This window comes from Ruditapes philippinarum, unplaced genomic scaffold (genome assembly GCF_026571515.1).
Source record: "Ruditapes philippinarum isolate M1 unplaced genomic scaffold, ASM2657151v2 ctg2085_1_1_1_1, whole genome shotgun sequence".
Taxonomy (NCBI): Eukaryota; Metazoa; Mollusca; class Bivalvia; order Venerida; family Veneridae; genus Ruditapes; species Ruditapes philippinarum.
Genome location: NW_026857461.1, coordinates 13499 through 27537, shown reverse-complemented (window position 1 = coordinate 27537; position 14039 = coordinate 13499).

Genomic DNA, 14039 nt, shown 5'->3' with positions numbered 1-14039 from the left:
TACAACATTGATCTGATCGAACAAATATTTTTCAAATAAATTTCTTACGAGATGATTTATTAAACATTGACCAAATGTTCTCATAACAAAATCATTGACCCAATTGTCTTATGACTTAAGCATTGACTTCCAACATACTCCAGACTAAAACATTGACCCAATATACTCCTTCCCTAAATATTGACCCAATATTTTCTTGACTAAAACATCGATCCAATTATCAACTGACTAAAACATCGACCCAATACAGCCAGTTCTAAAACATTGACATAATAATTTCCTGACTAATAAATTGACCCAATATCCCCCTGAATGAAACATCGACACAATATTTTTCTCTGTCCTGTCATATGTTGCCAAGAATGATGATTGGATTTCATCCTCAAATCACTCCATCATTTTAAGGTCATACAAATGTATGGTAACTTTCCACCTGGTAATTTCACACATGTACTGCATTGGTAATATCATACAAGTGCTCCTTTTCTGGAAATAGAAGCCAGCAGAAACCGCAATAACTTGAGAACTTCCTCAGATGAGGCAAATTCAACATCAGTAACATGATTCTGGTCATTGAGGTGAGGGACTAGGAAATAAACCTGAAGGGACAGAAAGTAATGGGTCTTTGCAACCAGTATAAAACCAGGCTTCACAACTATGCTGTCTTGACTAAGACTCTGTACTGTTAGTTACTCAATTTTTGTATGTTGGTATTGTAATCCTTTAAACTTTGAATGGACTGCTGGAAAATCCATTACACAAATGCATTAGGTGGGTTTAAGACAACCGTTTCCACCTTCTGGCATTACGGTCAATTGATTATATCAGGGAAATAAGGTACAGGTCATCATATCACATACGATAAAATAAAAGACAAGTCTATATTGATTAAAAGTTGTTTATTATTTTACTCATTCTATCATGAGGCTCACTTGTATTTTACACTAGGAGCTCTGTTTATATAATACAACTTTAAAACATAAATGCTTACCTTACAAATACATGTAAACATATACCTAGTATTGTAACTGTTAAAATATTCCTACAACTGATTGTATAAGAACTTCTTTTTAAAGTTATAAAATTGTCAGTCAAGGCAATCTAAGATCATAGCTCTAGTGGATGTATTTTACAACTTACAAAACAATCATATACTTAAATATATTTTTAAGTCATACAGGAAAACCCAGCACACTTTCTTTAGACGAAGATTTGCTTTAAAAATGAAAGAAACAAATAAGTTTTAAAAGAAGTAAATAAACATTAATAAGTTACTTAAATAAAGTTTTATTAATTCATTTTTATAGAACCTATAAAATAAAGGATTTAAAGGTTTTATAATCAAAACATGGGACTTAAGACAGAAATAAATAAATTAAATTTATAGTATAATATAAAACACTACACTCTGCATATAAATCCTTTTGTTGCACGTTTTTATTAACATAAATTTTGTGACAATATTTGTGTGTATTTCGAAAATCTCTATTTTTAGTGAATATATTGCTCTAGCTACATGACTGAAAACGTGATATTTAGTGGTCTGTAACCTGTAAAAATTATCACTTTTACAAGATTTTTGTTGGATTTTGGATTTTCTGAAAATCTAAATGATAACAATTTTCAAATAATGAATTGTTGTTAGCAATAAAATTAGATAATATGCAATAAATACTGGAACAAAATGTATATAAGAAATAAATGTTTGGATTTCTAAAGTTTCACAACTCAAATATTCAACTGAAAAACATTGTATATACCATAAACCTTTAATAATAATATTTCAGAAAAAAAACCCAAAACAAATAATAAAATAAAACTATAAATATAAAGCTCTAGAAATGGGACCCCAACACCTGTGTGTAGAATATGATGTGTAAAGCAAATTAATTAAATATTTTAATTGAACAATAAAACTATGTCAGCAAAATATAAGCCAAATAAAAACAAATCTTATAACATGAGGAAAACACAAAGGTAAGTATTATTCTTACTATTGACCTGGGAAACTACTGATGGATTTCATAGCTATATGACAGAGTACCATTTCAAAAATCATGCTCTTAAAATATATTGCAATTATTTTCATGTAAACAGTGATTACTGTATGATAAACCAAAATATCATTGTTGATTGTAAGAAGCAGTTAAATAAAATCATTTCTGGATTGGATTTCATGCAACTGATTGTATAGGTAAAAAAAACAATTATCATCATCAATTCATTAAATATAACCATAAATTAATTAACTATAGAAAGACACAGTTTTTAAACATTTCATTATGTAAATCTAACATAAAAATTAATACAACTTAAGATATTATTAAATGTAGGACTGTATATCAATGCACAGACAGATATATCACCTATTTATATATGTCACTTTCTATTATCACCTGAATTATAAATGATATACATGTATATCCAAGACAACTTTGATATCTATGGTAACACAACAACTTGAACGTTTTACTACAAAACTTTGAAAATATCTCTTCAAAACTTTCATCCGTAAGACCCCATTCCAGTTGTGTTTTACATCACACAGATACTTTTATTATCTAGGACTATATCAGCTTGACAGCTGGTAAAAAACAACAGGTGCCCCTTGATCATAACACTAATTGTTCCATTAAATAACTTGTTCCATTTAATAACTTAATGATGTAAAATAGCTTAATGCATTATGTATAAAGTGACTTCTGCTACAGCATTGACCAACAAGTAAGTCAGTCAGTGATATCAACCACTTGTTCACAAATTCTTCATTTTAAACCCTATAACTACCCCCATTTTAATTAATACAGTAAACAATATAAATTATGTCAACCAATCAAAAGTGATATATTACCAGTCATTGACAAACAGTCCTAATAACAACATCTGTGTAAACAATATGATTTAAGTTGCAATTAACAATAACAAAGTGGATTTCACAACCTATAATGTAAACTATAAAACTTTATATAACATAACATCTATAAGCATAAGAAACTAAAGCAAGGGCAGGTGGTATAAAAATCTATAAGAATATTACACTTCAAATATATTACACCGAAAAAAAGACAACTTATTTTAATTGGCTCCAAGACCTTGTAGTGCTACTTATTGATGAAAATACTATAGTTATAAAACTAACTTTTTTATGTTTTGGTTTGCTTAATGAAAACAAACAAAATGATTATCAAACAGTAATTGATAAAAATATGAAAATTTCTGATTTAAAGAAAACAACACAATAGTGGTGAACAGGTAAACCTGAGATAGAAATAAAGGGATTCAGAGAGATCCAACAATAAATGCATAATACAAGACTTTTAAACAAAAACTTAACAACTTTTTCATTTATTACACAAAATAGCAAAATATTGCCAACAAAATTATCTGTTCAGTATAATAGTTATGAATCCCCAGATAAGCATTATAACACCATGTTGAATAAAAACTTGTGTGTGAGCTTGAATTTAGCAGAGAGTAATTCTTCTAGTCCACAATCTAAGAAACATTATAACATACATTTGTGTGTATTTTCAAAATTCACATTCTTTATTAACATTGACCTACTGAATTTGTAAAATGGATTTCACCTTATATAGACAATAGAGAGACCAAAACAGACTGCACAGATGAACAAGCTGACCTGGCTATTGACTGTTCTGTTTCAACAGGTTACAGGTTCGAGGGTACATTCTTATTTTACCACTGCTTTTTTTTACAAGTCATGTTAAATAAGTATCAATTGTTTTATTTGTCACAACCCTTATATTGTTTACATACAAAATAATTAATGCAGGAAATATCACAAACTCTGGATCTATATTAATTAAAACCTGTTAGTTCAGTTGGCTGAAACATCCAGGATCATAATAATCACGCAAAAAATTTATTTCCAGTAAGGTAACATTTGGTCTAACAGCATCAATTCAAAGTTGTCTTTATCATTTGAATTCCTACATAGTATAAAAACCACATTTATGTCCACATTTAGCTGATACAAAGTGTAGAGAAATGAAAATCATATATATGTATGTTACATATATATTCATCTTCATTTTAGAAGGTTTTAAAAAACTAGATATACAAATAAAATTATACTCTACAACATAAAAACGGTAATTTCAATTAATATAAACTATTTATTTCATAACATAATAATTTTTCATTTTGAAGTCCCGTTTTGGCATTTAATTATTATGCATTTTTATTTCATTAACAAAAAAAAATAACTGCCAAAAACAATACATGATAAAACAGCAGTTATATCAAATAATGTAAGCTAATTATCTCAGCACTTACATGTTGTTTGTGTTGTTGTTGTAACAGTATGTATACAACAAACTATCATTTAAGCAATTTTATATTTCAGCCCCAAAATATTCACTGTTCAATGTGTAATAATATAAGTTTTCCGTTTTAAATGAATGTAAAATATACCTTACAAAGAGGTGAGAATATTTTATGTTTTACTTATGCTTTTAGTTTTTGAGCATGATTGAAAATTCTCTATCCCTAGTGAGATATATGTATCATATTCATTCAAACATACTAATATTCTCCAAATACTTTGTATAGTTATAAACAGCTTCTTTTTGACCTCAAAGGAAAAAATTTGTTTACATTATTTTGGTCATCCATAAAATGATTAAAATACAACAATGAAAAATTTAAAACAAACTTCAAATAATATTCTTAAGTTTATGCTATTAAGAGCTGGTGGCTGACACTGGATATGAAAACTACAAGTTGTGGAATGTTTAAGAAGATCTGGAAATAAAATAACAATGATTAAAATGCTTGTTTATGTTTGTATGTAAAACATGTGTACCGGTATATACCATCCATAGTACATCATATATAATATATCATCATCCATTACATATCATATATAATATTGTTATATATAATCATTGATTATATATCATAAATCACCATCCATTACATATCATATACATGTATAATATTATGTTTTATTATATAATCTATAAATAGCTTTGAAATGCCTTTCCCTGATTGGCTAACAAGCAACTTTTTGTAAAAAATAACAGGTCAATATCAGAGTATATTCACTGTTTTTTTCCTAAAAATAGATTTTCAGAGTATATTCACCGGTTTTTCTTCTAAAAATAGATTTTCTGGAAATCCCTAAAAGACGCGAGACTTTGACGTGACGTCACGCCAAGTTTGTAGTTATTATTCTGAAGAAACGTTGAGTTGGGTGTACATAAGAGTCAAATACTAGTAATTAGTCTATATTAGTTACCATTTTTCATTTTTAAGAAAAATAGGGATTAGCATGCCAATGGAAAGGGTCAAATTATGGAAACAGTAGACAAGCTGAAAAATAATGATTTCCATCGTATGCAATGGCAGATGTGATAAGCCATATAAAAGCTATTTAAAGATTATATAATAAAACAGATATGTACTTTTTAGCTGTTGAATATGATGTGATATGTACTGAAAAATTAATATTGACCTCGGCTATCGCCTCGGTCAATATTAATTTTTTCAGTACATATCACATCATATTCAACAGCTAAAAAGTCCATATTTGTATAATATATAATCATTGATTATATATCATATATCACCATCCATTATATATCATATATAATGATATGTTATATATAATCATTCATTATATATCATATATCATCATCCATTATATATCATATATAATATTATACAAATATGGACTTTTTAGCTGGTGAATATGATGTGATATGTACTGAAAAAATTAATATTGACCGAGGCGATAGCCGAGGTCAATATTAATTTTTCAGTACATATCACATCATATTCACCAGCTAAAAAGTACATATCTGTTTTATTATATAAATTATAAATAGTTTTTATATGGCTTATTATATCTGCCATTGCCTACGTCGGAAGCTTGTCTTATTTTTCCATAAAATATCTTTTTAATGAGCGCATTAGCAAGCTTATTCTTAGTGTTCTTTAAAATGTAAAAACGGTTACTAAAATAGACTAATTTGACTCTTATTAAGAGTCATCCATTTTTTTTTATCAGAATTATATATAACAACAAACTTGGCGTGACATCACGTTATAGTCTTGTGTCTTTCAGGGAATTTCCAAAAAATCTATTTTTTAATGAAAAACCGGTGAATATACTCTGAAAATCTATTTTTAGGGAAAAAAACAGTGAATATACTCTGATATTGACCTGTTATTTTTTACAAAAAGTTGCTTGTTAGCCAATCAGGGAAAGCATTTCAAAGCTATTTATAGATTATATAATAATATGTTATATATAATCATTCATTATATATCATATATCATCATCCATTATATATCATATATAATATTATGTTATATATAATCATTCATTATATATCATATATCACCATCCATTTTATATCATATATAATATTATGTTATATATAATCATTCATTATATATCATATATCACCATCCATTATATATCATATATAATGATAATATGTTATATATAATCATTCATTATATATCACCATCCATTATATATCATATATAATGATAATATGTTATATATAATCATTCATTATATATCATATATCACCATCCATTATATATCATATATAATGATAATATGTTATATATAATAATTCATTATATATCATATATCCCCACTCATTATATATCATATATAATACCAGCCATTATAATGTATCATATATAATCATTCATTATATATCATATATACAAGGGGTGACTAGGAAGTTCCCTTACAAATGAAAATAAAATGTATTTTTCCCATGATAAATAAATATGAACTGAAAAAACATTCATCACTAAACAAGTTATGTCCAACAAGACAGTAATGAGTATCCTGAGCACAAGATACACGCAACTAGCTATATCAAAATGTAACCTCCAATATTCATTCACATTTTTTTCTCAACAAATCCAGCATATTCCTTAAGAAGCCACTGTACCCTAAGCATACCATTTTTCACATTCCTTACTCATTTTTAAAATATCATGCACTATAAAATTGGGAAATCTAGATATCCTTGTATTTTTCAAGCTAAAGAACTGATAAAGATCAAAACTCAGCGAACAATTTTCTGGAGTTGTACATACAAAAATAATTTGAATGCAGAAGTTATCAATTGGGGGAGGGGGGAGGAGGAAAAAAAGTGGCATGCTCCAGGTTTGACGGTATGCATTCTTAAGGACATTGACGATTTAGAGAATAACATCAAATGTGTTTGTAATACAACAGCATGCCTGTTTGCTGATGAATGTTTTATGTTTCAAGTTTAATGTGACAAATAATAAGAATGTTAAATGCCAAGTCTACAAACTTCCTTATCACCTCTTGTAATATATCAGCATCATCAATCTATCATATAGTATATATCATATACCATACCATACTATATATGATATATCATCATGTATTAAAAAAATCATATATGGTATTTCATATATATTATGATCATAATAATGAGATTATAAAGTTGTTTAGTCATGAGATATTGCAACATAGTAAAGTTAATGTCCAGTTAATAAAACAAACTGTATATAAATGCAGTAAATATTGCAAGAAAAGTCTTTAAATAAATAGCAATAAAGCTTTGTTTGATAAATAAATAAGGTAAATATAATATATATATATACTTTCTATATTAATTCTTCTAGATAAATAGCTCTATAAACACACCTTACAAAAAAGTTAACTTTGATTTGGAAAAAAAATAACAACAAAAATATAAACAACTACTTAGACTGTTTATTAATAACAAATTAACAACTGTAAAAAATGGACTTTTTTCAGAGATTCTTTCAAATTTCTATCAGATCTGTTTTAAACAATTGAACACATAAATTTATATGAAGGTACAGGTATTATTTATTTGATATTTATAACTAGGTAACAAAACTGTAAAAGAAAAAAAATTGTCCATCACCTTTTTATAATTTACCCCATAATAGATTAAAATATAGTTTACTTAAAAATCTGTATACAATATTTTTTTCTGATACTTTAATTCTTATATTTTGTTATTTTACACTGAAAAAGTCAGTTATGCCACAAAATAAATGATGAAAATTGCTGACATTGAAGTAATGTTTGATTGTTTCAGTAATGGTACGACACAGATCAGACAAGATCCTTAAAATCATCAGAGATTAAAAGCTCCAAATACAATATAAAACCCACCTCATGAAGCCTTGTAATGATTTCACCAAAGTTCAATAATTTCCTAGTAACTTTTCAAAACAATGGTACACCAGTCCTGAAATCCTTAGTTACTTCTGAAATCCTTAGTTACCTATGTACAAACAATTCTATAAATACTTGTTAACAGCCGAGACATACAGAGAAACATTGTTTCAAACAATTTATGTATAACATGACATATTATGTCATAGCTTTTCTGTCTTCATTATTTCACAGTTTCTTCGATATTTTGTTGGACTTCATCACCATGTACAATACAATCCTACCTTAAAAACAAGAGCTGTCCGAAAGACTATTTCCAATGCTTGACAGTAAGAAAAGGGGCATAACTCTGTAAAAAGGTAACTTGGAGTTACAGTACATGTGCTTGCGCTTAGATTACCACAGAGAACAAGTGTGTGAAGTTTTAACCCATTCCCTTTAATAGTTTTGGAGATATATTGTGATACCATGGCACCCATTTGCCAACTTAACCAACCAAAGGTGCGATTTCCAACGCCAGGTTAGTAAAATAGCTTTCCCTATTCTTTGAATAAAGAAGCTAATAAAAATACAAATTCCAATAGATAACCAACCATTTTACTATTTTTGGCCCAAATATCAAATTTACCAAATAATAAACACTTTAACTTTCTATACAGACTATACAGGAAAAAAAAAATAAAAACAAGAAAAATACACATTAATATCTATACATATATGTATATGTGATTGTACATATGAAATAAAAATTGAATAAAAACATGTATATTACAAAATGCATTCAAAATAGAATGAAAAATGCATAATATAAGAGCCTATTTCTTTTGCATCATGTGTTCCTCTAGGTGGCGCACCTCTGACTTAAGTTTTACAAAACTCTTTCGCGACTTCGTCATTTGTCCTCTGCGACAGAATACGTAAAATTGTCCAGCCTGTCTCGTCGAGTTGTAAACGTTTACCTAGTGAGCACCAACAAGCACAGCTTCCTTGTTCAGCTATGTCTCGTAACTGCATTACCGCCATACCTATAAGACGATCTTCACGTGCAAAACAATAGTCCTTCACACAGATGTGAAGCTCGTAAGAACTTGGCTCATCTTCATTACCAAAATACTAGAAATATTCACAAGAATTCATTATGTTTAAAATAACTCTGAATATTTTTTTCTGAATACAAACGCAAGATGCAATTCTTAAATCTTAAAAAAAAAAAAATGAGAAAAAAGGAAGGATTTTAGTTCATTTAAATTGATATAAAAATACAGTCTTACAAAACATTCTTATTAAAAAGAATGAACATCTATTTTTCAATCAAATTTTAGTTTCTTTTCTTTACTGTGATTACAATATTGGAAAGAATAGGCCTTCATTATTCCTCCATTTACAATAAGTTACATTTCTGCTGTGAAGAACAATGGAACAGTTTTTATCTAAAACAAGAGGGCCATGATGGCCTAAGGTCGCTCACCTGTTTATAGGCCCCCCCCCGCCCAACGTTGCAGGGCCAATTTAACCCAAGGGCTTTTATTTGCACAAACTTGGTAGATACCCATAAGAAGATGTTTCATGCTAAACATATGAGCTCTAGCTCATTGGGCTTTTTAAAAGAAGATTTTTTTTAAGTTTTTACTATACACATATAGTTAAAAACAATGACACCCCTGGGGCGGTGCCAGTTTTGACCCCAGGGCTTTTATTTGAACAAACTTTGTAGACACTCATTAAAAGATGTTTCATGCTTAATATCTAACTCTAGCTATTTGGGTTTTTTCAAAGAAGATTTTTTAAGTTTTTGCTATACACATATAAGGAAAATCAATGACCCCTGGGGCGGTGCCAATTTTTGACCCCAGGGCTTTTTATTTGTACAAACTTGGTAGACACCTATTAGAACATGTTTGATGCTAAATATCTTAGCCATAGCTCTTTGAGTTCTTTAAAAGAAGAGATTTTTTAAGTTTTTACTATATGCATATATAGGGAAAATCAATGACCCCCCGGGGCGGGGCCAATTTTAACCCCAGGCTTTTATTTGAACAAACTTGGTAAGACACTTGTTAGAACATGTTTCATGCTAAATATCTTAGCTCTAACTCTTTTGGTTCTTTAAAAGAAGATTTTTTAAGTTTTTACTATATGCATATAGGGAAAATCAATGACCCCCTGGGGCGGGGCCAATTTTGACCCCAGGGCTTTTATTTGAACGAACTTGGTAGACACCTATTAGAACATGTTTGATGCTCAATATCTTAGCAATAGCTCTTTGAGTTCTTTAAAAGAAGATTTTTTAAGTTTTTTACTATATGCATATAGGGGAAAATCAATGACCCCCCGGGCGCTCTGGGGCCATTTTGACCCCAGGGGGCTTTTATTTGAACAAACTTGGTAGACACCCATTAGAACATGTTTCATGCTAAATATCTTAGCTCTAGCTCTTTGGGTTCTTTAAAAGAAGATTTTTTTTTAAGTTTTTACTATATGCATATAGGAAAAATCAATAACCCCCGGAGCGGGCCAATTTTAACCCAGGGCTTTTATTTGAAACAAACTTGGTAGACACTCACTAGAAGATGTTTCATGCCAAATATCTAAGCTCTAGCTCTTATGGTTTTTTAAAAGAAGATATTTAAAAAATTTTCTTTCGGTTGCCATGGCAACCAGAGTTCTGCATGGAATCAAATTCTTTGAACAATTTTTAAAGGTGACCACCAAAGGAACATTCCTGTGAAAGTTTGGATGAAATTGGCTTAGTGTTTATGAGGAGATGTCATTTAAAGTAAAAGTTTACGGAACGGACGGACAGACGGACGACAGACGGACGCCGGACAGACGCCGGACGAAAAGCGATCACAAAAGCTCACCCTGTCACTTTGTGACAGGTGAGCTAAAAAAAAAGAAATGTTTCTTCAATTGCATGATGAAAGCAGTTACATCATGAAAATATATAAAAATATATATCTTCTTACAAGTGGAATGTTTCATTGAATTTTGGAGACCAATTGTTGCTCTTAGATTTTGTAGAATGTTTCCTTTTCTTATCACTAAGAATGTGGTCCAATCATGTTCACCTCTACAAAAGGTCGGAACATGCCTGTAGTCTGCCACTTCAAATCATTAGCCGCAACAACTGAAATATTCAAGGATAAATTTAAAACTTAAACAAATTTACCTGCCATTTACAAACAGTATTATAAATTCAAAGTTATGAATTATGTTTAAGTGTCTAGTAATAATAGTTATATGTGCATCTAAGATCATGCATTGTTATTCTGATGTTTTACAATGATTCAAGTGTACAAATGTACATCCTTCCAGATATTATTTCAGTACATCAATCTATTACACATTCAAACATGTTCAAAGAGAAATCTGTTACCAAAAAATTAATTACAAGGTGTTTAATATAATAAAATGTCAGTGTTTAGATAAAATATAATGATTAATTCTTAAAGCTTTTTTTTCTCTTTTATTTAAAAAGGACCCATTATGCCATAGAAATGCTTTTATTTTAATATCCTCAAAAGGCCTTTTATTTTTGGTGTTCTCCAGTGTTAAATGTTTTCCAAAAAACATTACACATTGGCCGAATTACCCGTGAAACAATCTTTGCTGCTGGTTGCTTCTTCTGGCAGTTAGTACTGATATTGTTTATGATTTAGTATTTTGTATTGGAAGTCAAAATACTACTTTGCGCTTAAAAAAGTAAAAGCAGTTTTAAAGATGTAAGAAACAAAGATTTCTTATACTTTGACAGTAACTTTATGCTCCGCCTGTACCTGGATGTGTAAACAGGATCAAAACCTTTGTATAGAGACTTCACCGACATCTCTCGTTTGACTTAGGGCTGATCCTGAGATGTTTGTGAATTAACAAAAGTTTTGAATCAAAGTGTCTGTCGTCTGTGTGTATAGGGACAGAGCATAGCGTAATGACTTGCAAACTCTGAACTCTTCTCCAGGAAATTCTTCTTTAGACCCTGACCGCCGGCATGGAAATACAACTTGATTGCCTTCTAACGCTCGATGTCAAGTACGGCACATTGCTTTGGTGTCAGGTTTTTCTCTGCTTCTTTTGACATATCCTAAACAATAAAAGCACAAATACGAAACTAAAAGATGTGTTTTATTAGATCTAGTACAATATACATGGTAGAACATTATTTAGCAAAAATATAACTCAATAGTAAAGTCCTTAAAAATTATATGTAATTACTAAAAAATAAATAAAAGCTAACCTTGTGAAAAGATTTTTATATATACATTTACAGGCAATTTAAATTTATTTTTTCTCTAGAATTAAAGACAAATATATTAACATGTATTGGTTGCATTCAGATTTGGTAATATAAAAGAGATTCATACAAGGGGGTATTTATATCATTTTAAAATAATTAAACAATTAAAAAATTAATAACTCCTTAGATTTTTTATGCTTTTCTTTGCTATAATCATTTTTGCATTTTTCTATTTTAGTGGGCTGATTATGCCATGTGATATTTTTGCCATTAAATTCAAAAACACCAGTAATTTTCCACAAATTTTTGGCATTCTACAGAAGAAAAAAGGCAAAAAAAAACGACAAATTTCAGTCAACAGTCACTTTGTCAATAACCTTTGTGTTTTTCCCCATTTTCCCATTGTTGAAAAGGCTTAAATACTATGTGACATTTATCTGACGTTAAATTTGATACACAGTAAAATATTTTCAACATGTAGACTCTTATTAACATTGCAAAAAGAATCACTATTTATAATTAATTAAAGATGTTATATACTACATTTACGAAAATCATAGTTACTATGTTTCGTGTTAAAATTAAATGAATTTAAACATTCACTATATTGGACTTTTTTTCATAAATACTCTGTCTATTCATTGCAACTGGGCAAAATATAGTTAGTTATGGGTTACTAACATAATCAAAATCAACCTTTAATACTTAACATGATTCAATATACAATCATGATTATCAAAAAATTTCATTTTCACAGTAATTTTGTAAAATAGGTTATCAATTTAATCCAAATTTTTGGCTGAAAAAAAAAACAACAACAGATGGACATGTTTATATCATTATTCAATCCATTCCTTTTACATGTAGTTCAACTAAATGGAATTAACTACAAGTGTAATATAACTTAAATAACATTTGTTTAAAAACAGCAAATATTAAACAAGAGGGGCCATGATGGCTCTGAAGTCGCGCTCGCCTGATATATAGGCCCCCATAGTGGGCCAGTTTTAAACCCCAGGGGTTTTATTTGGTAGATACCATTAGAAATGTTTCATGCTAAAACATCTAAGGGTCTAGCTTGTTGAGTTTTTTAAAAGAACATGTTTTTAAGTTTTTAAACTATACACATAAATAGTTAAAAGCAATGACACCCCCCCTTTTGGGGCGGGGAAGTTTTGACCCCAGGGCTTTTATTTGAACAAACTTGTAAGACCTCACTAGAAAATGTTTCATGCTTAATATCCTAAATACCTAGCTATTTGGTTTTTTTTCAAAGAAGGTTTTTTAAGTTGTGTTGTTTTGGTGCTATACCCATACAAGGAAAAATCAAATTGTCCCCGGGGCGGGGCCAATTTGACCCCAGGGCTTTTATTTGAACAAACTTTGGTAGACACTCACTAAGAGAGATTTTTTTAAACTGCTTAATATCTAAACTCTAGCTATTTGGATTTTGCAAAGAGAATTTTTTAGGTTTTAAAAAAAAAAATGCTATACACATTCATAAAATCAATGACCCTTGGGGCGAAGGCAATTTTTGACCCCAGGGCTTTTAATTTTTTTGAACAATTTGTTTTTTATAAGACACTATCACTAGAAGATGCTTCATGCTTAGTATCTAACTTCTAGCTATTT